General features: G+C 40.8%; 1 pseudogene; it reads left to right on the top strand.

Annotated features, from left to right (window-relative positions):
* The first annotated feature begins 5,953 nt into the window (after positions 1 to 5,953).
* LOC125121884 (40S ribosomal protein SA-like) lies at positions 5,954 to 19,249 on the top strand (annotated as a pseudogene).
* The last annotated feature ends 4,127 nt before the right edge of the window (positions 19,250 to 23,376 follow it).

Here is a 23,376-nt window from a genome sequence, read left to right as displayed (position 1 = left end):
GACTTTTATATGCACTGGGACACCAATGCATATAAAGCATGTGGCTTATTTATTGCAATATGTGCTATATGGCAGTGGTCTAGAACTGAATCTGTAAATCTCTGAGGTCTGCCTGCTTAGAGAAGAACAGACAAAGCTGGACAGAACCTGGAGTGGGCAGGGGGGCATGGGCTGAAGCGGGAGGCATGACAAGATAGTAGATCAGAGCATGTTCTATTCTCAAAAGGGGCTGTAAGGGGTGGGTATCTGCTGATTCATGTTGAAGGGGGATTAAAGTTCAGGGCCCCAGGGGAAGGTGAGAATCTTTTTTTAAATTTTTTTTAAAATTATAGTTATTTACAATATTCTGTCAATTTCTGCTGTACAGCAAAGTGACCCAGTCATACATTTATATACATTCTTTTTCTCATATTGTCTTTCATCATGTTCTATCATACGTGATTGGATATAGTTCCCTCTGCTATACAGAAGGACCTCATTGCTTATCCATTCTAAATGTCATAGTTTGCATCTACTAACGCCAAACCCCCAGTCCATCCCACTTCCTCCCCCTCCCTCTTGGCAACCACTGTCTCTTCGCTATGTCTGTGAGTCTGTTTCTGTTCTGTAAATAGGTTCATCTGTGCCATATTTTAGAGTCTTCACATAAGTGATATATAGTATTTGTCTTTCTCTCTTTCTGATTTACCTAAGTATGAGAATCTCTAGCTCCACCCACGTTGCTGCAAATGGCATTATTTTGTTTATTTTTACGGCTGAGTAATATTTCATTGTGTATATATACCACATCTTAATCCATTTATCAGTCAATGGACATTTAGGTTGTTTCCATGTCTTGGCTATTGTGAATAGTGCTGCAGTGAACATAGAGGTGTATGTATTTTTTTGAAGGAAAGTTTTGTCCAGATATATGCTCAGGAGTGGGATTGCTGGATCATATGGTAGTTCTATATTAAGTTTTCTGAGGTACCTCTGTACTGTTTTCCATAGTGGTTGTACCAGTTTACATTCTCACCAACACTGTAGGAGGGTTCCCTTTTCTCTACACCTCTTTCAGCTTTTGTTATTTGTGGACTTATTAATGATGGCCATTCTGACAGGTGTGAGGTGGTACCTCATTGTAGTTTTGATTTGCATTTCTCTAATAATTAGTTATGTTGAGCATTTTTTTATGTGCACTGAAAGGGGTGTTCACTGCAGGAGGCCATTCTGGAGGAAAAGAGAATGGGAGGGGGGGCCATTTCCTTGTTTTCCAGGAGCTTGAGGCTCAGGTCAGTTCTATGGGGTCCACTCTGAAATCTGACCCTTCACCCTGGCTCTTTCTGCTGTTTGGAGCATTCATGGCTGGTTCTCTTCACCCCGCCATGCAACTTCATCTGGGCCAGATATCATCTTGCTGAGTCTTCTTTCCCAGGCTATAGATGTCCTCTCTGCTCTACATCTCCAGCCCTGACATGGTGCCCAGCACATCTATACATACTCAACAAACGAAGGAAAGTAGAAATGCTTCTTGGAAGATATGTCAGTTTAAGAAACTTCTCTTAGTGCCCCTCAAGAACATTTGTCTTCTCTGTCTGCATTGAGAAGGCAGTCAGATGTTTCACATTCCCCCTAAGATTGCCTCATCCAGTTCCTAAAAACCCCTCCATTTTATTGACCCCTAGTAGAGCTCTCTTTTTCCAAGCTCAGCTGCTTGGTTGATTTTTTTTTTTAATTTTCTGTGTGTTCTGCAGGGCATGCTAGAGGTGTTACAGCGTTTCTAATGCACTACCTACGAGGCTGCAGATAAAGAATTTAACAGACCATGGGAGGGCCAATTAGAGTCAGTTAGAATGTAATTGAATTGCCTTGTATTTCTTGTCTGCATAGAACTTCTTTCTGGAAAGGAGACTGTGCTTCTCTTCAACCATGACTGGGGGAGGTCCCAGCCACAAGGACTCACAGGAGAAACCCTGATGCTAGATTTTGGGGGTAGAGTGTGAAGGAGGCTCCAGCTTCTTGGAAGATCAGGGCACAGAAGCTCACTCATCTCAGCTCTGTTATTTCAGAAAGGCTGAGAAGGTGCTGACTTTCCTATTTCTTTTCTTCCTTTCTTAAGATAAGAGAGCTACTAAATTTTTACAGAGAATTTGTATCAATGTGAAATATCTCATCGTCCATCTCTAGGAAGTTAGAACACTCAACCTCTTGGAAAAAGTGAAAGGAGATAATGTGAGGGTCACATGTTCCTCTTCTAGGTCTCCAAAGTTTGGGGTTAGAGGCAGATGATCTATGGGAGGATTGATTCTGCCCTCTTTTCCTACCAACTATCCCCTGGAAACTGGTCTTTGGACCATTGGTGACAGGAGCCAGTGGTGACATAATTTCTCCTCTCTCACTACACCCAGTTTCCATTAGTCTGAGGACAGAGCTTATATGGGTCCCCAGAGGTTCAGTGGTTCATGATTGAGTAACTAGCCTCCCCCCATAACACAGCCTCCTATTGGTGCTCACTCCAAGTCTTCTGGACATTTACCTCATGCCCCCCCACATGTTGGAGTCCCTGGGGCTCAAGTAAAAGATACCAGTGCTTGATCCACACCCTGGGAAATTCTAATTTACTGAGTCTGATCAGGGACTTAGTGGCTTAAAGCAACACACACTCACAGTTTCATGGTTTCTCTGGGTTAGGAGTCTGATTAAAACTTAGGTGGAGCTTTTGCTCAGGGCCCCACAAGGCCGTAATCAAGGTGTTGTCTGGGCTTGTTCCCTTTTGGAGCTTAGGGATCTTCTTTCAAGAACACATAGTTGTTGGCAGAATTCCATTTCTTGTGGTTGTAGGACTTAGGTTTTCTTGCTGGCTCACTTGGGTCCACACTCATGCTAGGTGATACCTGCAGCTCTTTGCTGTATAGCTCTCATATGGCAGCTTACTTCTTTTTTTCCCCCTTTTACAGCCACACCCATGGAATATGGAAGTTCCCAGGCTAGGTGTCAAATCAGAGCTGCAGCTGCCAGCCTATGCCACAGCCGAGGCAACGCCAGATCTGAGCCACATCTGCAAGCTTGCAGCAATGCCAGATCCTTAACCCACTGAGGGGGGCATTGATAGCAGCTTACTTCTTGAAGGCCAGGGCGATAATCTCTGGGCTCAGGGGTGGCTCAGTCTTCCTTTTAAGGGCTTTGATTAAACCAAACCTACCTGATTAATTTAGGCCCACCCTGGAGAATCTCCTTTTCCAAAGAATCAACTGATTTGGGGTTTAAATTCCATCTGTAAGATTACTTCACCTTTTCAATACTGTATGAGCTAGAGGCAGGGGACAGATCCCACTCTCACACAAGAGGGAGGAATTATACAAAGACAGAGATATCAGAAGGTATGGTCATTGGGGGTTATCCTAGTGTCTGTCCCCTACACTGATGGGAGGGGGACATGGTCGAGGGTTGAACATGACATCAAGATTTGGTCACAGGAGGAGCACTGGTAAAGACAATGGCCTACTACTGGGCCTAAGGCCTGGCCGTTTTTCAATTTCCTGGCTTCTAAAAGGCCATGCTTCTTGCATGAACCCACAGACAAGCAGAGACAGATGCAGTAATAATGAGTTTTAATAAAAAATTACTCAAAATTTAGACAAAAGCAGACAGTAGTGGGGGCCTTGTTTCTTCAGTGCCCTATGAAGGTGCAGACTCATCCAGGGATTAGGTGAATGCTTGTCCTTTAACTCATGGTTTGCTATTGGTTAGCAGTCTCAGACTTATTCAAGGTACGTACTGTCATGGAGCAGAATCATGTTCAGTGGAGATGAAAATGATTTCTGATCACTTGAATAGGTCACCTCAAAGGCTATGGTTTATAACCAGTTTTATATCTATCCCTGAAATCCTATCTTAACCTTGCCTTTATTGACTTACCTATACATACCTATCTTCTCAAATGTTCTTTGGGTTCTTTTCAACACTCTCTCAGTAATTAATGAGTTGAAAAAATCTTTGAGATGTGTTCATTTTATTTATTTATTTTTTGCTTTTATTTATTTATTTACTTATTTATTTATGGGCTGCACCAACATCATATGGAAGTCCCCAGACCAGGGGCTGAATCAGAATTGCAGCTGCCAGCCTATGCCACAGCCACAGCAACACAGGATCCCAGCCATGTCTGCAACCTACACCACAGCTCACCTGCATCCTCATGGACACTAGGTGGATTCATTTCCACTGCACCACAACAGGAACTTCCTGACATGTGTTCATTTTATATTTGCCTGAGCGTTATTATGTTATCTTGGGAAAATTATGCTTTAACAATGAGATGGAATGCTTCATCCACTGAGCAGGAGAATAGAGTTTAGTATTTGATTCTGAGAAATCAAGAGAAGTGAATTTTTAAATCCAATATTGTGGGGTGTAGTTCACAGCCTCCAAAATCCTCTCAAATTCTAAGAGGAAATAAATTTCCCTGCCATGCCATGTTCTTTTGGGGAAAGGAAGGAAATAAATCCACTAGTAGCCACCAAACTTCTTTCTGTACACTTATAAAAGCCTGATCTATGGCCTGGAGGATTGAAAGAATAGTACTTAACTACCAGGTGTGGCAGTGATGGTAGCAGTGGTGAAAAACAGACTGGAGTCAAAGATTCATTGTGAGGGCAAAGCATACAGGTCAGAGCCCCTGTCACAGAAGCTCTGCTGAGAAATATCTCAGATTGAATGCTCACTGATATGGTGAAATTCCAACAGAATGCTTGAGTGGTGTTCAAGTGTGATCTGACCTGGTTTTTGACATATACAGTATAATCCAATTAAATACAAATTTCATCTAGTAAATTTATGTATGAATGTATATGCCCTTTATTTTTTATATTTTATACATTATATATAAATGTATAGACACACACACGTGATTCCTATGAGTCAGGAGTCCAGAAAGCCATGTTAAAATAGAATTTTGTTTAAAATAAGGGCATGCAAGTTGTGAGAGAGACTGTCTCTTCTAAGAAAAGTCCATGGATGTTGTAACATCTTATTTCATTGCTTAAAAGCCTCTTATTCTTAGCTCTTTTCTTAGTTGAGACTTAGGGAGTTAAGGACCAAAATAGTCCTTTCTATCTCAAAGTATAACTAATGTTAAGGAATCTAGAATGAATATCTAGAGTTAAAATGTTTTATTCAGCTAATACAGGATCAGGTGAATTGTAGCACAGAGGCTGAATTCAGAACAAGAAGATTTTGATTGTATTTTTAGTTGTACATTTTGGTTAATCATATTAGTTCAATGCTTATTATTAAAGAAGTTTCTCCCCCTCACACCCCTTTTTAGGGCCACACTTGTGGCACATAGAAGTTCCCAGGCTAGGGGTTGAACTGGAGCTACAGTTGCTGGCCTACACCACAGCCACAGCAATGTGGGATCTGAGCCATGTCTGTGACCTACATCATAGCTCATGGCAATGCCGGATACCTGACCCACTGAGCGAGGCCAGGGGTAAAGCCCTCATCCTCATGGATACTAGTTGGATTTGTTTCCACTGTGCCCCACTTAACTCAGTTAAAGAAGTTTCTTAATCCAAGCTACAGTGGTAGATGCTAGTGATACTAGAGAGGCTGTAGTAAAATAACTTTTCAGCTATCTGCTGCTATATAACCACCACTCATCTCCAAACTTGGTGGCTTAAAGTAGTGATCATTTTATTTCCTCATTAATGTGTAATCTGGGCTGGGCATGGCTGGGCATTTTTTCTCCTGGTCTCACTTGAAATCTTTCATAAGGGTGCGATTGTTGAAGACTAAACTGGGGCTGGAGGATCTAGGAGGGCTTCACTTAGGAATCTGATACCTCCATGCTCCTCTTCATGGTCTCTTTTTTCTCATGATCTCATCGTAAAGCCCAGCCCAAGCTTTATTACAGCATGGCAACCATTTCAAAGAGTGGGAATACCAAAAAAGCAAGACTGTATCTACTTGCATCATGACTGTTAATGTCCCATTGGTGATGGCTAGCCACATGGCCAAGGCCATACTCAGTGCCAGAGGAGAAAACACAACAGTGGGAGTTTCATTGGCTGCTACCAAAGGAACAATCTACCACAAATGGTTCTTTGGAACCTCTAGAACTCCAAACAACCCTTCAGGGCAAAGTGCGGAAGTCTTGCTTCAACAAGAAGAATTTCACTTACAAGTACTGGGCACTAACAGTTAAGATTTCTATTGAGGAAAGTGTTTCACTGCCAGGAGAATATATATATTTTAAAATCATTGAACTAGATGATCTCTTGCAAGTAAAACATTTTATTATTTTATGACTCCAGGAGTTCTCAGGCCACTTAGTTGATCTGTCCTTGGATGACAGCAGACATTCTTATCTACTCCACTGGATACCTGCCAAGATGGATGCAATAATGTCTCACATCCTTTAGAGGTCTTCAACAGAGACACTGAGAGCATCCATTGAATTTCAGTTTGCTTTCTGCATCACAGCCTGCGTGGGAAATACCTCCTGCATTTAGAAAGTTAATATCCATAATTATGAACACTTATGAATTTAGAGCCAGGCGTTAACATTAAAGAAATCAGTACTGTGAACATACATTCATTTGAAACATGCTCTCCTATGTATATGACTGTGGTGTCATTGTTCCTCTGTCAATAGCATGCACTCTATTTTATTTCTAAAATTGTAGGTTTTTACGGATAACTATAACAACTCTCAGTTATCAAACCCTTATCACGTTTCAGGTGCTGTGCAAAGCACTTTCCATCTCCTCTAATTTCAGACAACCCTTGCAAAGTTGATATTATTATTATTCCCACTGAGTGAACAGGAAGGAAAATGAGGCTTGGAAATTGATCCATGTCCATGCAGTTAAAAAGTTAGTGACAGAGCTGGGATATGAAGCCAGAGCTTTCAGGCTATAAAACCAAGCTGCTTTTCCTCTGCCTGGCTGTGGTCCTCTAAGCTGCATCCCATTCCCCTTGTGATCAAGGAACTAAGCTGAGATGTGGGGTCTCAGTACACAGAGAAGGGATGCACCTGTCTGAACAAAGCTGGACTCTGCAGCTACTGTCTACAGCAGGGGTTCTCAAGCTTGGCTGCCCACTGAAATAACCCAGGGGACTTTTAACAAATGCTGATGCTTTGTCCCATTCTCTGCATGCCTGATTGAATTGGTCTTGGTACAGCCTGGGCACTGGGATTCTTAAAATCTCCCCAAATAGTTCTAACTAAGCAACCAGGACTGAGAACCACTGACTTAGAATGATCACATGGGGCTTTCAGGAGCCACTTCTGAGACCCAGCCTGTTTCATTTTATTAAAGATAAATTCTTTTGTATGGAATGTTCCCACTTTACTCCTTGAAAAACTCCTAGTCATGGCTCAAAACCCTGGCCCAGTGAACGAAAGGAAAAGAAAAGCCTGCAAACATTCAGACTGACATTATTGAAGAATCTGGACTTAGGATCATTAACTGCCCTTCCCCATGCTGACAGCTTATACCTGAAGGATACCAGCTGCTGGATTCTTTTTTCTTTTTTGCCTGTTCCATGGCAAATGGAGTTCCCAGTTCAGCTCTGCCGGATCCTTTAACCCACGGTGCCAGGCAGGGGATCGAACCTGTGCCCTGGTGCTGTGGAGACATTGCTGATCCCATTGTGCTGCAGCAGGAACTCCCAGCTTCTGAATTCTTAGTCTGTGCTGTCTTCCCCAGTCCTTGGTGGGCCTCCCACTTGCAGAAGACGTGCTCCAGTCACACCAGTTTCTGGGGAGCCACTGGCAGGTGACTGGGTAGGTGGGAATAATGCTGCTCCATCAGCTTCATCCTTTTTTCTGATCTGCTCCCATCAGACAAATGTAGTGAAGATGCAGGGGGCTGCAGAGCCGACAGCTGATAGACCAGTGAGCTTCATGTATGCCTTTCCTCATAGGAGGAGGTTGCCCTCTGTTTCTTAGGATTAGAACAGCTTACCCTCATCACTATATCCCAGAAAAGTGGCTGAAATTTAGTGGCCATGAGAAAGACCCAGACAAATGTTCAAAAAATGTATGTATGTATGTGTGTGTGTGTGTGTGTGTGTGTGTGTATTTTACCAAATATACTTAAATGAATGTTAAGTTCTCCCAACGTCTACCTTTTTTATTAAAACCTGTTGGGACTTATTTTTAAGAAATCAAAACCATCATGTTAGCATTGGAAGCTTCTCTGTTTGGCTTACCATCATTTCATCTCATAAATAAATTACAAGCTTCTGGAGAAATGTATTTCCCTCTTTGTGATTCTGTCAACATCATTTTCATCATCATCATCTTCATAGCTAACAGTCATGAAGAACTTACCATCTGCTGGACACCTTTCTAAGAATGCTAAACGTACATTTTTCACTTATGTTTTATATTTCATAACAACCCTAAGAGGAAAGTTACTATGATTATCCCCATTTTGCAGATTATAAAACTGAGACATAGAGCATTGATTGATTTTATTTACCAAAGAGCCCTTTGTAAATAAGTTAATAAGTGAGAGGATATTGTCGTGGGGTCCCAGGAGTCTAACTCTGAGGTCTAGGGTATTAACCTGAGCACTATGGCATTTTCTGGCATATTTGTAAGGGGCAAAGGAGTTATAGTTATCAACAGATGATGTATGATTTATTTTCATTCATTACCCTCAAGAATTATATGACAGTTAAGCTTCTTTGCTAGGATTTCAAAAAGAAACCTTCCATAAACATATATATGTAATATGTATATCTAAAAATAAAAATTAAATGTCAGTATGGTCCACCTAAATGTTGACAGAGGTCATTTGGGGGGGGGTATGGATGGCTTCCATTTCCTTCTTTGTTCTGATTTGAATTTTAAAAAATATTTGCTACACTTAATATGCTGTATCGCCATACACTATGTGCTGCTTTATTATCAGAAGGTACAAAGGCAGCTTATAAGAGTTTCAGTCAAATATAAACTTTTCTGTAACCTCTTCTCAGGCTCTAATCCTAGATAGGTCAGAAAGCAAACAGAGAGAACTGTGGAAGGAGGCTATGGAAAGGAAATAAATTTCCCAACTGCTCCCCTCTTCCTTAAGGCAGGCTTCTACAGGGGCAGCAAGCCCTGGCAAAGGCCTCTGACAGTTACAAGGACTGGACATTTTCATTACTGTTCTAATTTAAAGTCATGGGACATGTTATGACCTGGCTTTGACCAGATATGTCATGGGGCTGGCTAAGGTTTTTCATCCAGGGGCAAGGGAAGAACCATCACAGAATAGATTTTAAAAGAAAATAAGAGAGAAAAAAAAATAGTTACTTTCAAGATTAACCTACTCCTGCCATGAGTTACACTATTTATATAATATTTATTATTTGTTTGAAATAATATATACGTGTATCTATATCTATGTAGGTCACTCTCTTCATATATATATATATAAATATTAAAAAACTACTTGATGTGTTAAAATATTTCACATTAGGTTTAATGAATACAATTTGCCTTTGGTATCTTTTAAGAGCCTACAAAAGGTTTTGGCTACTTTTATACACTTTCTGGATATGAGATCAATATTTCTTCTGATTTTGGCAGTATGTTGAGATCAGCCTTGCAGAGACCATGATTGACTCGGTTATATATCTTCAGTTCTTGTAAGAGATGGAAAAAAATCACCAAGTTAGCTTATCACCAAGGAAGTCTCCTTATAACATTTGAGCTTGGCCTTGAAGGATGACCATACTGGTGGCCTATCAGAGTAAGAATGTGCCAGCATAGGGGCCTGTTTACGAGGCAGTGGGGTCAAAAGTGTAAAGCAGCTTCTACCATCCCAAACTGGACAGACCATAAAGTAGGGGAGCGAGCTTCTAAGCAGAAGAAAGAGCACAAGGATGTGCATTCAAAATAATCCTCCGTCTCTAATATGTGTTCCTGATTTCCAGTTTGTAAACCATGTGTGTGAGTTTGGGGAGATATTTGGAAGTTGGGAAAGGAGAGGTGTGGAAATTTGGTGGAATCTGGGAGAAGAGTGTCCCACAAACCAAATAGACTCTTTCTGAAGGGCTCTGAGTCTGAGAACTGCATGCACACGGACACAGGCACACACAGGAAGATTGGAGGATTGGAGGGAATGGAGCTTTAGCCACAATAGTCGTTCAAACAAATTAAGTTGTTTTTATTTTTTATTTATTTATTTTTTAGGAAAGGAAGGGATAGAAGGAGGGAAGAAAGTATAAAGAGTAACGATGGAAAGAAGGAAGGAAATGAAGGGAGGGAGATGGTAAGGGAAGGTGAAAAGGAGACAAAGGAGGAGGAAGACCATGAGGAAAGAGCGGGCATAGGAGTGAGGGGAGGAGGGAGGGAGGAAGGAGGGAAGCAAGGAAGGAAGAAGCAGGGAAGGAAGTAGGGAGGGATGGAAGGAAGGAAAGAAGGAAGGAAGGAGGGAAAGAAGGAGGGAGAGAAGGAAGGAGGGAAGGAAGGAAGGAAGGAAGGAAATAAGGAAGGAATGGAGGAGGAAAAACAGTCCTGGCCTGTAATAGAGTGAGATTTCAACAAATGACCCAATTACCCTTCTCCCACAAATATCTAAGCCAAGAATAAATACCTGTCTGGAATTCTTATATAGACAGGAAACTTGGACTGAATGGCATTTAAAGTCTTTTCTAAGTTGATCTTTTTAATGAAACTTCAGATTTTGAATGATGTTTCTGGCTAGAGAATGCAAATATGTAAAGCGAACACTTACTGTTTATTTTTTTTATTTTTTTTTAGCTATACTTTCAAATCCCAAAAAGGAAACAAAAGTATTTTCCAAAGTTGTTATATGCACAAAAATTAAGGGATCATTACTGCATGTCCAAGGCTGACAGACTGTTTCTTTCCACCAAATTCTTATTAACACATGACATTTACGATCTGATCCCTCTGGAATCCAGCCCTCATGGAACATTGAGTAATAGTTTCTTTATCAAAAATAGCAACCAAATGAAAATGTTCACTTAGTGCAATTTAGTGCTGCAACATTAGCCATAAGTGCTTTTTTTTTTTTTTTTCCCCATGGAATTTAAAAATACCGCTTGTTTGGGAATCTAGACCTTTCCAACATATGTGACCAATTACATGCCTCTTTTCTACACAGTTTGATTTTTCTCTGTTTAAAATAGCAGCTTTAATTGCCACCTAGGTTTGGGGTCTTGCGGGTTCTGTTAATGTGGCTGTTGAAATTTATTATTATTACACTTAGAACACTTGTTACAGTATTGCCTTTGATTGAACTTGCATTTGCCAACTTTACCCCACAACTCAAGGATAATGTGTGCTATTGATTCACTCAGATGGCTTTATCCAGAGAAGCACAGCTCAGATCTCTGTGTAGACTGGGAAGTTTACCATCTGGCATGTTTAGATTCTGCTATTGACCATGAAGCTCTGGGAATGCTTATAAGCACTGCTGTTTATTGTTGTTTTATTGATTTGGGTTGGTATTTTGTTTATTCTGGGATTCTATGGCTAAGGTTTCTCGAAGCCCCATCTCCCTGGCTTTGTGGTGGTTCTATATTCTGAATAGAAAGACTTTCCATAGGTGTGGTCTATTCTGTTATTAATAGGCGCATTTTTGTCACAAGTATGATTTTTTTCTTTAAAAATTTACAATGGGAAATAATACATTTTGCGTAACTTCATTTAAAGATATTCGTTCATGTAGATCGAAAGCTGAGACACACCACAGAAGAGCTTTCTGCACCAAAGGAACGTGGGTCTGAATTTGCTATGAGTCATGAAAATTGATGAGGTGGAGAATTTCTGCTGGATTTTTATTTAACAGAAATACAAGGTGGCTAATTTGAAACAAATAAAAAATAGTAAGGTTGCTTTATGGGCCTTGCAAATGGGCAAATGACCTTTAAAATGAGGAGTGACTTTGCCACGCTGGTTAAAGGCAGGACCAAAGCATTTTTGGACCTTTTTGAGGGGACATATTGGATGAGTGACGTTTTTGAGGAGGTAGAAAATTCCCCAAGGACTAGTTCCATCAAATGAGGGTTGGGGAGTTTCCATGGTGGTTCAGTGGTGATGAGCCTGACTAGTATCCACGATGATGTGGATTCCATTCCTGGCCTTGCTTAGTGGGTTAAGGAAGCAGCATTGCCATGAGCTATGGTGTAGATTGCAGATGCTGCTTGGGTCCTGTGCTGCTGTGGCATAGGCAGGCAGCTGCAGATCCAATTGGACCCCTGGGAACTTCCATATGCTACAGGTATGGCCCTAAAAAGCAAAAAAGAAAGAAGAAAAGCAAAGAAAGAAAGAGAGGAAAGAAAGAAAGAAAGCAAGCAAGCAAGCAAGCAAGCAAGCAAGCAAGCAAGCAAAAGAAAAGAAAAGAGAAAAGAAAAGGAAGGGTGAGTGTTGGGGTTTTATCAAAGGAGAGTTTGTAGGGTAAGGCTGTGGACAATCTCAAGTTTGGTCTCCTTCCTTTTAGATAAAAAGGAACGGAGTGGTATTGGGAGAGGATGGGAGCCCTGCCCTCCTGAACTTTAGCTCAGTTGCCTCCCAGCCCACCTGATGCAGAATTCCCTCAGATGTTTCCAGGACCCCACCAGGTCACCTGACTCAGCTGGGGTGGACTCCCTGACTCCTTAGAGTGGACCGCGTGTGAAGCAGAGTAAGGGCTAATATTCGCCTTTGGGGAAATATCACTCAGTTCTGACCTAAATCAGGCTGGAGGACCAAGAGATCAATGAATTTTGGAAAGCTCTCTCCCTGGTCCTGATACTATTAGTGCTGGGTATGCAGCTGGTATTGAGTGAATATTTGTTGAATGGTTGTGTCCCTGTCCATCTTGCCCCTCTCTTCTGTTATGTTGATCTCAACAAATCAGTGCTTTTATTATATAATACCCCCATATTAATCTCTATAACATCTCATTTTCTGCAAGGTCAAGTTCAAACTTCCTTCCTTCACCTTTGGTATAGCGTCACATCCCTTAGTCCATCATTTATCAAAGATGGAGCAATCTTTCAAGCCCTGTATTCAAACCTGGCTTCTTATATGAAATTTTCTTTAAGATAATTTCTTATCTCTTTCTCTGAAAAAGTCACAACCAGGGCAGCCAGGCTGGGCTGCAGAGTTAACACCTCCCGACGAATCCTCATACAAAGTTTGGGAGTCTGTGGCCCAATTCTGGGGGCATTTCTCAAAAATTTGCCAATGGAATTAGTCTTGTTTGCTCAAAGTGGTGACCTAAGATCCAAAGGCTGTTACTGCAAACAGCTCACAGTCTGTTTTGGAATAAGCCTTTTCTCCCTTCCCTATCTCACCCTCTCTATCCCCCCCCCCAATACCTTGTGCTTCCTGGAGTTACTTCCCAGATATATTACCTGTGTACAAGTCCTTCTCTCAGGATTTGTATTTAAGGGAACCCTAATTAAGACGCATATACTGAAATACTTTTAAAAAAACCATAGATTGCCCAGCTTAGAGTTGTACCCATGACAGGGGCTAAAATTATATGTATTCAGTCAATATGGATAGGAGTTTCCTGGTGGCCTAATAGTTAAGGATCCAGCATTGCCACTGCTGTGGATTGGGTCACTGCTGTGGTACGGGTTTGATCCCTGGCCTGGGAACTTCTGCATGCTGTGGGCATGTCCAAAAAATATATAGATACATAAATGGAAAATATACCCCATATCAATATCTGCTTTTGTCTCCTATGAGGCACTCAGATTTTATTGAGCTTTGTGTTTAATTAATAATAAGAATGTGTTAGAGTCACTGTCCCCTCCCAATGTGATTCTCTTGCAGCCCTGTTGGTGCCCCGCCCAGATCTCCTTTCCCAGCTGATGCTTACCTCCCACACCTGCTCTGCTGGCTGTCACAGGGACCCTTCCTGGAGAGTATCCCTCAGCCGAGGGGCAACAGCCTCATGCAGGTGGTCACATTTACCCTCCAGAGGTGGACAATAACTGATTGACATGGAGCCACTGCAGGCTAGTCCTTTTGCCTCAAAGGGGGCTCCATGGTGAAATCCACACACCAGAGCTCCTTGGGGGGTCATGTTGAAGGTTGATATGACACAAACTCATTTCTCCCCCACGCTGCTCCCCTTACAGCCCTCTGCCCTGGCACCCTCCCTCCATATATCACCTGAATCCAAATCCCTATTTCAGGCTCTGCTTTTAAAGCACTGAATTTAAGGCCATTCTTGATATCCATTCATCTTTTTTTTTTCTTATAGCACCTTTTCTCCCAAGACCCCTGGACAACTTACTAATACATTTCTCATATAATGTGATAACTCATATATTCAATAAGTTTTAGAAATTAAAAAAAAATTGAGTTCCCATTGTTGGCTCGGTGGGTTAAGAACCCGAGCAGTATCCATGAGGATATTCAATCCCTGCCCTTGCTCAGTGGGTTAAATGATCCAGCATAGCCGCAAGCTGCAGTGTAGGTCACAGATGTGGCTTGAATCTGGTGTTGCTGTGACTGTCGTTTGGCCTGCAGCTGCAGCTCCAATTCAACCTCTAGCCGGAAACTTCTATATGCCACAGGTGTGGCCCTAAAAGACCAAAAAAAAAAAAAAAAGAAGAAGAAAAAAGGGGGGGGGGTTCCCATTGTGGTGCAGCGAACCGAATCCAACTAGGAACGATGAGGTTGCGGCTTCGATCCCTGACCTCGCTCAGTGGGTTGAGGATCCGGTGTTGCCGTGAGCTGTGGTGTAGTTTGCAGACGTGGCTCAGATCTGGCATTGCTGTGGCTGTGGCTGTGGCTGGCAGCTACAGCTCTGATTAGACCCCTAGCCTGGGAACCTCCATATGCCGCAGATGCGGGCCTAAAAGGAGAAAAAGACCAAAAAAAAAAAGAGAAGGAAATTTTATTTATGAAACAAGGTAACACCTGCACCTGCAGCCATGCTTATTATTTTTCCCTCTCCCTCTTCAAAGTCTAAGAATGACATTTGGCATCTCTTTCAAGAAGTAGCCAAAGAAGATGTGGACTATGTTCAGTATATGGAATTTCTCTAGGAGGCATATTTAAACATTCTTGGGGAAAATAGTCTGACTTCTCTGTTTCTCGCCGTACAAATTTTACTGCAACATTGTACAGAGTGATAGTTAACATAGCTCAGCTAATAATTTATAAGAGACCATTTTGAGGTTAGAATATTTTAGCTGCCTTGTTGCTTTTGCAATTGAAGGCAGCAGAATATCTAGAAAAACCAAAAACACCCTTTTAAATTCCCCAAGGCCTTGTTTAATGGAGTGTATACAATCAAATTTCAACAATCCATGGCTAGATTATCTATGGCAGTGCTTCTCAAACTTTAATGTACACATGAATCACCAGGGGCTCTTGTTTAAATGTGTATTCAGGTTCAGTAGTTTGAGGGGAGTGCCTTACATTTTACATATAGGAACATCTCTCATAAAATAGTGATGCCATTGTCCATGGACTGAACTTTAAATAGCGAGGAGCAAGATCTTAAATTTTCTTTCACTGCTATGGTACTCCCCCCCATGCCCCCATAACCATATAGATACTATAATCTAAATGTAAGACTGAAAGTCTAACACTGAGATCCTTCATGACTATGCAGCATAAACCAAGTTGTCTTCCTGACCCCTGATGATAAGCTCAGAGTCCAAGGACCTACAATAATGTTGTACAAGATCTAAGATAGGAAAAATGTGGACTTTTAATCATTTAATTTTCCAGATGAGAGCAGGCTAAGGATAGATTTCTCCTGAATAATGTCCTTATCGAGCTTACAGAAAAGCACATCACCTTAAATGGTAATAGAAAGAAAATAAAAATATCAGAATCTGATTCAATACCAAAATCTGAATAGATTTATGACAAGGAGAGATTTAGTTAGTAATCAACAAACATCTCACAAAGAAAAGTACAGGATCAGATGGCTTCACTGGTGAATCTACCAAATGTTTAAAGAAAAAATTAGGAAAGGAAACTTTACAAACTCTTACAATATATAGAAGAGGAAGAAACACTTCCCAACATTGGAAAAGATATTACAAGAAAAAAAAAAAAACTAGATATGCATATCTATTAGGACCATCGGTTCAAAAATTCTCAAAATATAATACCAAACTGAATACAGAAATATAGAAACATAGAGAATTATATACCATGATTAAATGAGATTTACCCCAGAAATGTAAGGTTGATTCAACACATGAAAATCAATCAAAGCAATATACCACATTAAGAGAATAAAAAACATGAACCACCTATTAATAGACATAGGAAAAGCACTTGACACAATCCAGAAGAATTTCATGATAAAATATTCAGCTTACAAGGAATATAGGACACACTGATAAAGGAAATCTATAAAATCACCACATAGCATTATACTTAATACTGAAAGTCTGAAACGTTTCCCCCTGAAATCAGGACGATGACAAGTGTTCTTGTGCTCCTACTGAACACAATACTGGGGATTCTAGTCTGTCAAATTAGGCAAGAAAAAGGAATAAAAGGCATACAGAATACAGAAGGTGGTCACTTCTGTATTTGTAGAAGACATGATCTTTTCTAGAGAAAATACTTAGAGATAAACATCCACTAGTGTTAATAAACAAGGTCAGCAAGTTTCCAGGATACGAAATGAACATACAAAAATCAATCTTATCTCTATACAGTAGCCATGAATGATCTGAAAATCAAATTGTGAAAACAATTCCATTTATAATAATACCAATAAGAAATACCTAGGAATGAATTTCACCAAAGAAATGTGAAACTCATACGCTGAAAACTTCAAAACATAATTGAAAGAAATGAAAGAAGGCATATGTAAAGATAACTTATGGTCATGGATAGGAAGAATTTATTTGTTAATATGGCAATATTTCCCAAGCTGATCCTAAAAATCATGGAAATTTAAGGGACTCAGAATACCTAAATCTATCCTGAATAAGGACAAAGTTGGAAGGTTCACATTTTCCAATTTCAAAACTTAATCCAAAGCTACAGTAATCGATACTGTGTGGTAGTGGCATAAACATAGACAAGTAGGAGTTCCCTGTTGGCTCAGCAGGTTAAGGATCTGGTGTTGTCATTGCTGTAGCAAGAGTTTGATCCCTGGCCTGGAAAATTCCGCATGCTATGGTGGAAAAAAAAAACAATAACAAATAAAAAATAGATAAATAGCTAAGTGGTATAGAAGTAAGGGTCCAGAAACAAACATACATATGTAAAGTTAATTTATTTTTGTTAAAGGTGACAGAACATTTCAAAAATTGAGTTTTCCACAGGCGGTGCTGACACAACTGTATATCAGCACTGAAAAAAAAAAGTTGGGGAGTTCCCATTGTGGCTCAGCAGTAAGGACCCCAACTAGAATCCATGAAGATGCAGGTTTGATCCCTGGCCTCACTCATTATGTTAAGAATCTGGCATTGCCATGAGCTGTGCTGTAGGTTGCAGATGTGGCTCAGATTCTGTTTTGCTGTGGCTGTGGTGTAGGCTGGAACTACAGCTCCAATTTTACCCCTACCCTGGGAACTTCCATATGCTGTGGGTGGGGCCCTAAAAAGACAAAAAAAAAAATTTGGACCCCTTCCACACCCCATATACAAAATTTAACTCAAAGTAGATCAAAGATCTTAATGTTAAAACTAAAATTTCAAAACTTTCATAGAATCAGTAGTATAAATCTTCATATCTTGAATTAGCTAGTAGTTTCTTAGATATGATACTTAAGGCACAAGCAACCAAAGAAGAAGATAGATAAATTAGACTTCATTAAAACAAACAAACAAGCAAAGAAACAAAAAACAAACCAACAAAAAACTGTTCTGCACAGGACATCATCATTAAAGTGAAGAGATATCCTACAGAATGGGAGGAAATACTGACATGCAATTTACCTGTTAATGACCTAGTATTCAGAATATATAAAGAACTCTTGCAATGCAACAACACAAAGACCATTATGGGGAAAAGATTTGAAGAGCTGCTTCTCCTAAGAAAATATGCTGGTGGACAATAAATTTATGAAATGATTTTCAACATCTCTAGTTATTAGGGAAATATAAAAAAAATCACAGGGAAATACCATTGCACACCAAATAGCTTGTGTATAATAAAAAGCAAACAAAAACAAGCGTTGGTGAGGATGTGGAGAATTTCAAACCATCATACATTGCTGCTTGGAATCTAAAATGGTGTAACTACTGTGCAAAATAGTGTGGCAATTCCTCTAAATGCTAAATTTGGGGTTACCATAGGACCCAACAATTGCATTTTGAGGTATATGCAGAAGAGCATTGATGATGTCTGTTCATACAAATACTTGTAAAAGAATAGTCATCCTTTCCATGCTGCCCAAACAGGTGTCCATACAGCATTGTTATGGGTTCCCATCATAACTTTAAGGGAAACTTTCACAATGTTGGGGGCCCCAAACGTCCTGCAAAGGAGGAAGATGTCCTCAAATTCCTTACAGCAGGAACCCACTTAGGTGGCACCAGCTTTGATTTCCAAATGGAACAGTTTATCTACCAAAGGAGAAGTGATGGCATCTGCATCTTAAATCTGGCGGGAACCTGGGAGGAGCTTTTGATGGCAGCTTGTGCCCTTGTGGCCGTTGAAAACCTAGCTAATGTCAGTGACCTATTGTCTAGGAATCGTGACCCGCTAACTGGGCTGAATTTGCTGCTGCCTCTGGAGCCACTCCTACTGCTGGGTGCATCACTCCTGGACTATCCACTAACCAGATCCAGGCAGCCTCCTGGGAGCCCAGACTCCCAGTGGTTACTGATCCCAGGGCTGCCCACCAACCTCTCTCAGAGTTCTCTTATGTTCACCTGATTGATGTTGCTCTGTGTAACTCAGACCCTCCTCCACATTATGTGGATGTTGTCATCCTGTGCAACAACAAGAGGGCTCACTCAGTGGGTCTGATATGGTGGATGCTCACCCAGGAAGTTCTGAGCATGTGTGGCACCATCTCCCGTGAACACTCATGGAAGGTCGTGCCTGATCTCTGTTTCTACAGAGATCCTAAAAAGACTGGAAAGGAAGAGCAGGAGGCTGCTGAGAAAGTGATGACTAAGGAGGAATTTCAGGGTGAATGGACCACTCCACTCCTGAGTTCACTGCTGCCCAGCCTGAGGTTGCAGACTGGCCTGCAGGTGTGCAGGTGCCCCCTGTGCCCATCCAGCATTTCCCCACTGATGATTGGAGCCCTTAGCCTGCCACCAAAGACTGGTCTGCTGCTCCCACTGCTGGATAGGAGCAATCACTGAGTGGTCTTAAGCTGTTCTTCCACAAACTTTTAAAATGCAAATAGGTTGATGGAAAAATCAACAATTTCTACAATTGAAAAAAGAAAAAACAACATTCACAAAGCTTTACTCATAGTAGTCAAAAAAAGAGGCAACCTAAATGTCCCTCAACTAATTATATGGATAAACAAATGTGGTATATCTATACAATGAAGTATTATTCAGCCATGATCTGAATAATGGATGCACCTTGAAAACATGATACATGAAAGAAACTAGACAGAAAGGGCCACTTGTTGAATGAGTCCATTTATATGAATGTCCAGAATAGGGAAATCTGTTGAGGCAGAAATAAATGTTGATCAGGAGCTTCAGGAAGGAAGGGTGATTGTTCATTGGCAGGGAAATGAAAATATCCTGGAAATGAGATGATGAGGGCACAGTCTTGCATTGAATTGTACACTTTAACAGGGTTATATTTTTTGTACATGAATCATTTCAATTAAAGAATCAGTGTGAGTTCATAGAAAAGCAAACATACCAAGCTTTCCACAAATAAAAAGAATATTACAAAGCCTGTTATAACTAATGTTGGGGGGCATTTTTTAACCTACTGTTGTGTTAATCTGATGCCAACCATGGGCACAAATATTTGAACCTGAGGGCAAAAATCATCCCCATATTAGTGAAGCTGCATTATTCAAAAAGAGGGCAAACAGAATTTGTGTGCCCAGAGCTAAGAATTTATGAGGAAGAAATGAAACCCAAGAAATAAATGATATGAACATCAATATTATGGTTTTAAATTAGTTCAGCACTCTTGCTTGTGGTCAAAAAAGTTTGAAATCACAGTGAATGAAATGAAAGAGAAGAAGAACAATGTACAAGTTTAGATTTTACTTTGAGAAAATTCTCATTGTTACTTAATAACTTGTATACAAGTTCTACTTCCTTAGCTTGATCCAGATAATCATGGCTGTATCATATATCAGGGCTTCTCAAACCATCAACCTGGGGACCTTGTTAAGATGTAGATTAGATAAACAAATGAATAAATGATTGTTGAGAATCTCTGATTCTCTGTTTGGGGCATTGCACTTAGGCAGATGTTAGCATTATCCTATTTCATATCTCCTGCAACATCATAATGAGTCCTTGGAGTCAGAGCTTATCATTGGGATCCTGGGGTGGGGGTGGGGGGTTCATTTGGCCTGGGCTGCACAATCACAAATCAGTCTAGTATGGGGCTTTCAGTATTATCTCCAAGTTACATTATCCATAAGATTAGGAGTGGGGTGCAGGAGTGCAAGCAAATATCTATCAACAACTTAAAAATGGTATCTCATGAAGAGACCACATCCCTAGTTCTGTATTAGTTTCCAGCTGCCACTGTAACAATTTACTGCAGACTTAGTGGTTTCAGAAAACACAAATTTATTAGTTTACAGTTCTGGAGGTCAGAAGTCTGAGAATGGGTTTTATGGGCTAAAATCAAGTTGTCGGCAGGGCTGCATCTCTTCTAGGAACTCTAATGGAGAGACATGGCTTGCCTTTTCCACCTTCTAGAGGCTATCTGCATTGATGTGTGGTTCTTTCCAGCAAGGTCATCACTGAAACCTCTGCTCACCCCCCTTCTTCTCTGACTCTGACCTGACCCTCTTGCCTCTCTTCTAACTACACTGGGACGACCCAGGACACTCTCCCCATTTCTGGGTCCTTAATCACATCTGCAAAGTCCCTCTTACCAGTAAGACATTATATTCACCACTTCCAGAAATTAAGCCATTTTAGGGGCTGGTATTTCTACTTTGCTTACTTTCTTTCTTTCTTTTTTTTTTTTTTTTTGCTCACCATTAACAAGTAGAAGTTCCCAGGACAGGGATAGAACCCCTGCCACAGCAGCAACCTAAGCCACTGCACCACTAGGAAACTCCTTGGGAGCTGTTATTTGACCTACAAGTACCATGATTGAAGGTGTAATTTCATTGCATGAGGCCCTTTATAAATGATAAATGATCTAGAAGTAAACCTTTAAAATATACCAATTTTTAAACAAGAATTTGTGGTATTTCTTCATTTTTAAATATCCTTGGTGTCTCTTTTGACTTTTGAAAGGCCCCACTTGGAGCAATGTGATTTCTTATCTCAATAATGGGAGAATTGCACAGTTGGATAGAGCAAACCAGTGGTTCTCAATCTTGGCTACACATTAGAGTCAACTGAAGGGTTTTTTTTTTTTTTTTTTTAAGTCCCAATGCCAAGGCTGTGTAGCAAATCAGTTAGGTCAGGATCCCTGGGGAATAGAGCCAGGCTTTAGTAGTTTTAAAAGCTCCCTTGTGATTCCAGTGTGTCCTAAACTGAGAAGCATTGTGTGCTATGTTCACCTTTCACTGCTAGGCTAACCTGTTTCTTCCTCCCCTCCTTCCCCATCTCTTCTTCTAGCCTGTTTTTCTTGTTATCTGCAATTTTGTCTCTCTCCTTTATTGTAGTGTGTTATTTTGGTTACATCATATTCAACAAGGAAAGACATAAAGATGCTATCATTCCAATTGATATGGTGCTGCTTAGTGTGGACAGTGCTGTTCTGGGAACAAAAAGATGCTTGGCCTTACCCCCAGGAATCAAGTTCTCTTCTCTGACCTTCAGTTTCCTCATTGGTAGAATGAGGGATTTGGAATAAAACTCTCTATGATCTTTTCTAATTTAAACCCCACAATTCTAAATATAGAAAGAAGACTATGGTCTCATGGAAGGAGCTCTGGATCTCAAACCTAAAGGCTACATCTGATTTAATTGAAAGCAGCTTCTATGCATCACTCTCTGCATTTGTTTTGTTTTCCCTAGAGGCAGAATGTGAGACACAGATTCAAGAACAAGTGATGTATTTAGGAGGGAACCTCAGGAAGCACCAGAGCAGCAAGGTAGGTGATTCAAGGTACATTCTTTTTTTTTTTTTTTGTCTTTTTTAGGGCTGTACCTGTGGCATATGGAGGTTCCCAGACAAGGGGTCTAATCAGAGCTGTAGCTGCCAGCCTATGCCAGAGCCACAGCAACACAGGATCTGAGCCGAGTTTGCAACCTACACCATAGCTCATGGCAATGCCAGATCCTTAACCCTCTGAGCAAGGCCAGGGACTGAACCTGCAACCTCGTGGTTCCTAGTCAGATTCGTTAACCACTGAACCACGATGGGAACTCCGAGGTAGATTCTCAAGTCAGTGTCACTGTGGTAACTGGGGCTTAATTCTGCTGGGAACCCTGGAGTCCATGTTGAACATGAGCCTCAGAGTTACCCCACCAGAGGGGAGAATGTGCTGCAGGGAGAGGGCGCTGTATATGCATTTTCGGTTGTGGTCAGTCATTGCTTGATATCTGCTCCTGAGAACTGCTAATTCTCCAGTCCTTTCAGCTTGCTATGCATAAGGGCAGAGACGTGTGGGGGCAGGAGAAGCCCTCAGGCAAAGAGGTGCAAATGGAGACATTTAGATGCTGGGTCAGTGCTTGGTTAGGGCCAAGGGGTTATGGACAGATGCTAATGTGGCTCTTTTTTTTTAATGGAAATAAATTCTTGCTCTTTATGCATTAATTAAGGGCATTTGAGGAACAAATGTATTAACATTTCTGAAGTACTTTGGGAACCCTCCTCACCCTTTGGGAAAGCTACTGTAGGCAGGCAAAGTATTGCAACAAAGATATTCTCTTTGTAAAAAAGGCTCTCTTGGATTCTTTTAGGAAACATGAAAAATGTAAACCTATTTGGGCGACATTTAGTTACATTCTGTTTCAGGCACTGATATTTTTTTTTCTCAAATATCAGGAGATTAAGAAGCTAGATTTTTCAATACTGAAAGTAAATGAAGATAGATATACTTCAGGTATTGACAAATCCCTATGTAGGTATTAAGGAAAAAAGATATTGCTGGCATGCTGTGGGTCTTGTGTCTGAAACCAAAGGGAGAAAAGTATGCTTTTCATATCTATGCCAGACAGAACCTATAGACACCTTCCAGGAGCACACAGATTTATTTTCTCCCCCCTGAGTATAGAATGTCACAGCTATGCTCAGGCTCATCATAGTTACGTTCTCCTGACACCAAGGACTCCCTTCCATACCTTACTGTAGAACCCTTAGCAAGAAAGGCTCACCATCTCTCCATC

This window comes from Phacochoerus africanus, chromosome 3 (assembly GCF_016906955.1).
Source record: "Phacochoerus africanus isolate WHEZ1 chromosome 3, ROS_Pafr_v1, whole genome shotgun sequence".
Taxonomy (NCBI): Eukaryota; Metazoa; Chordata; class Mammalia; order Artiodactyla; family Suidae; genus Phacochoerus; species Phacochoerus africanus.
This window is presented reverse-complemented; position numbering and strand designations above follow the sequence as displayed.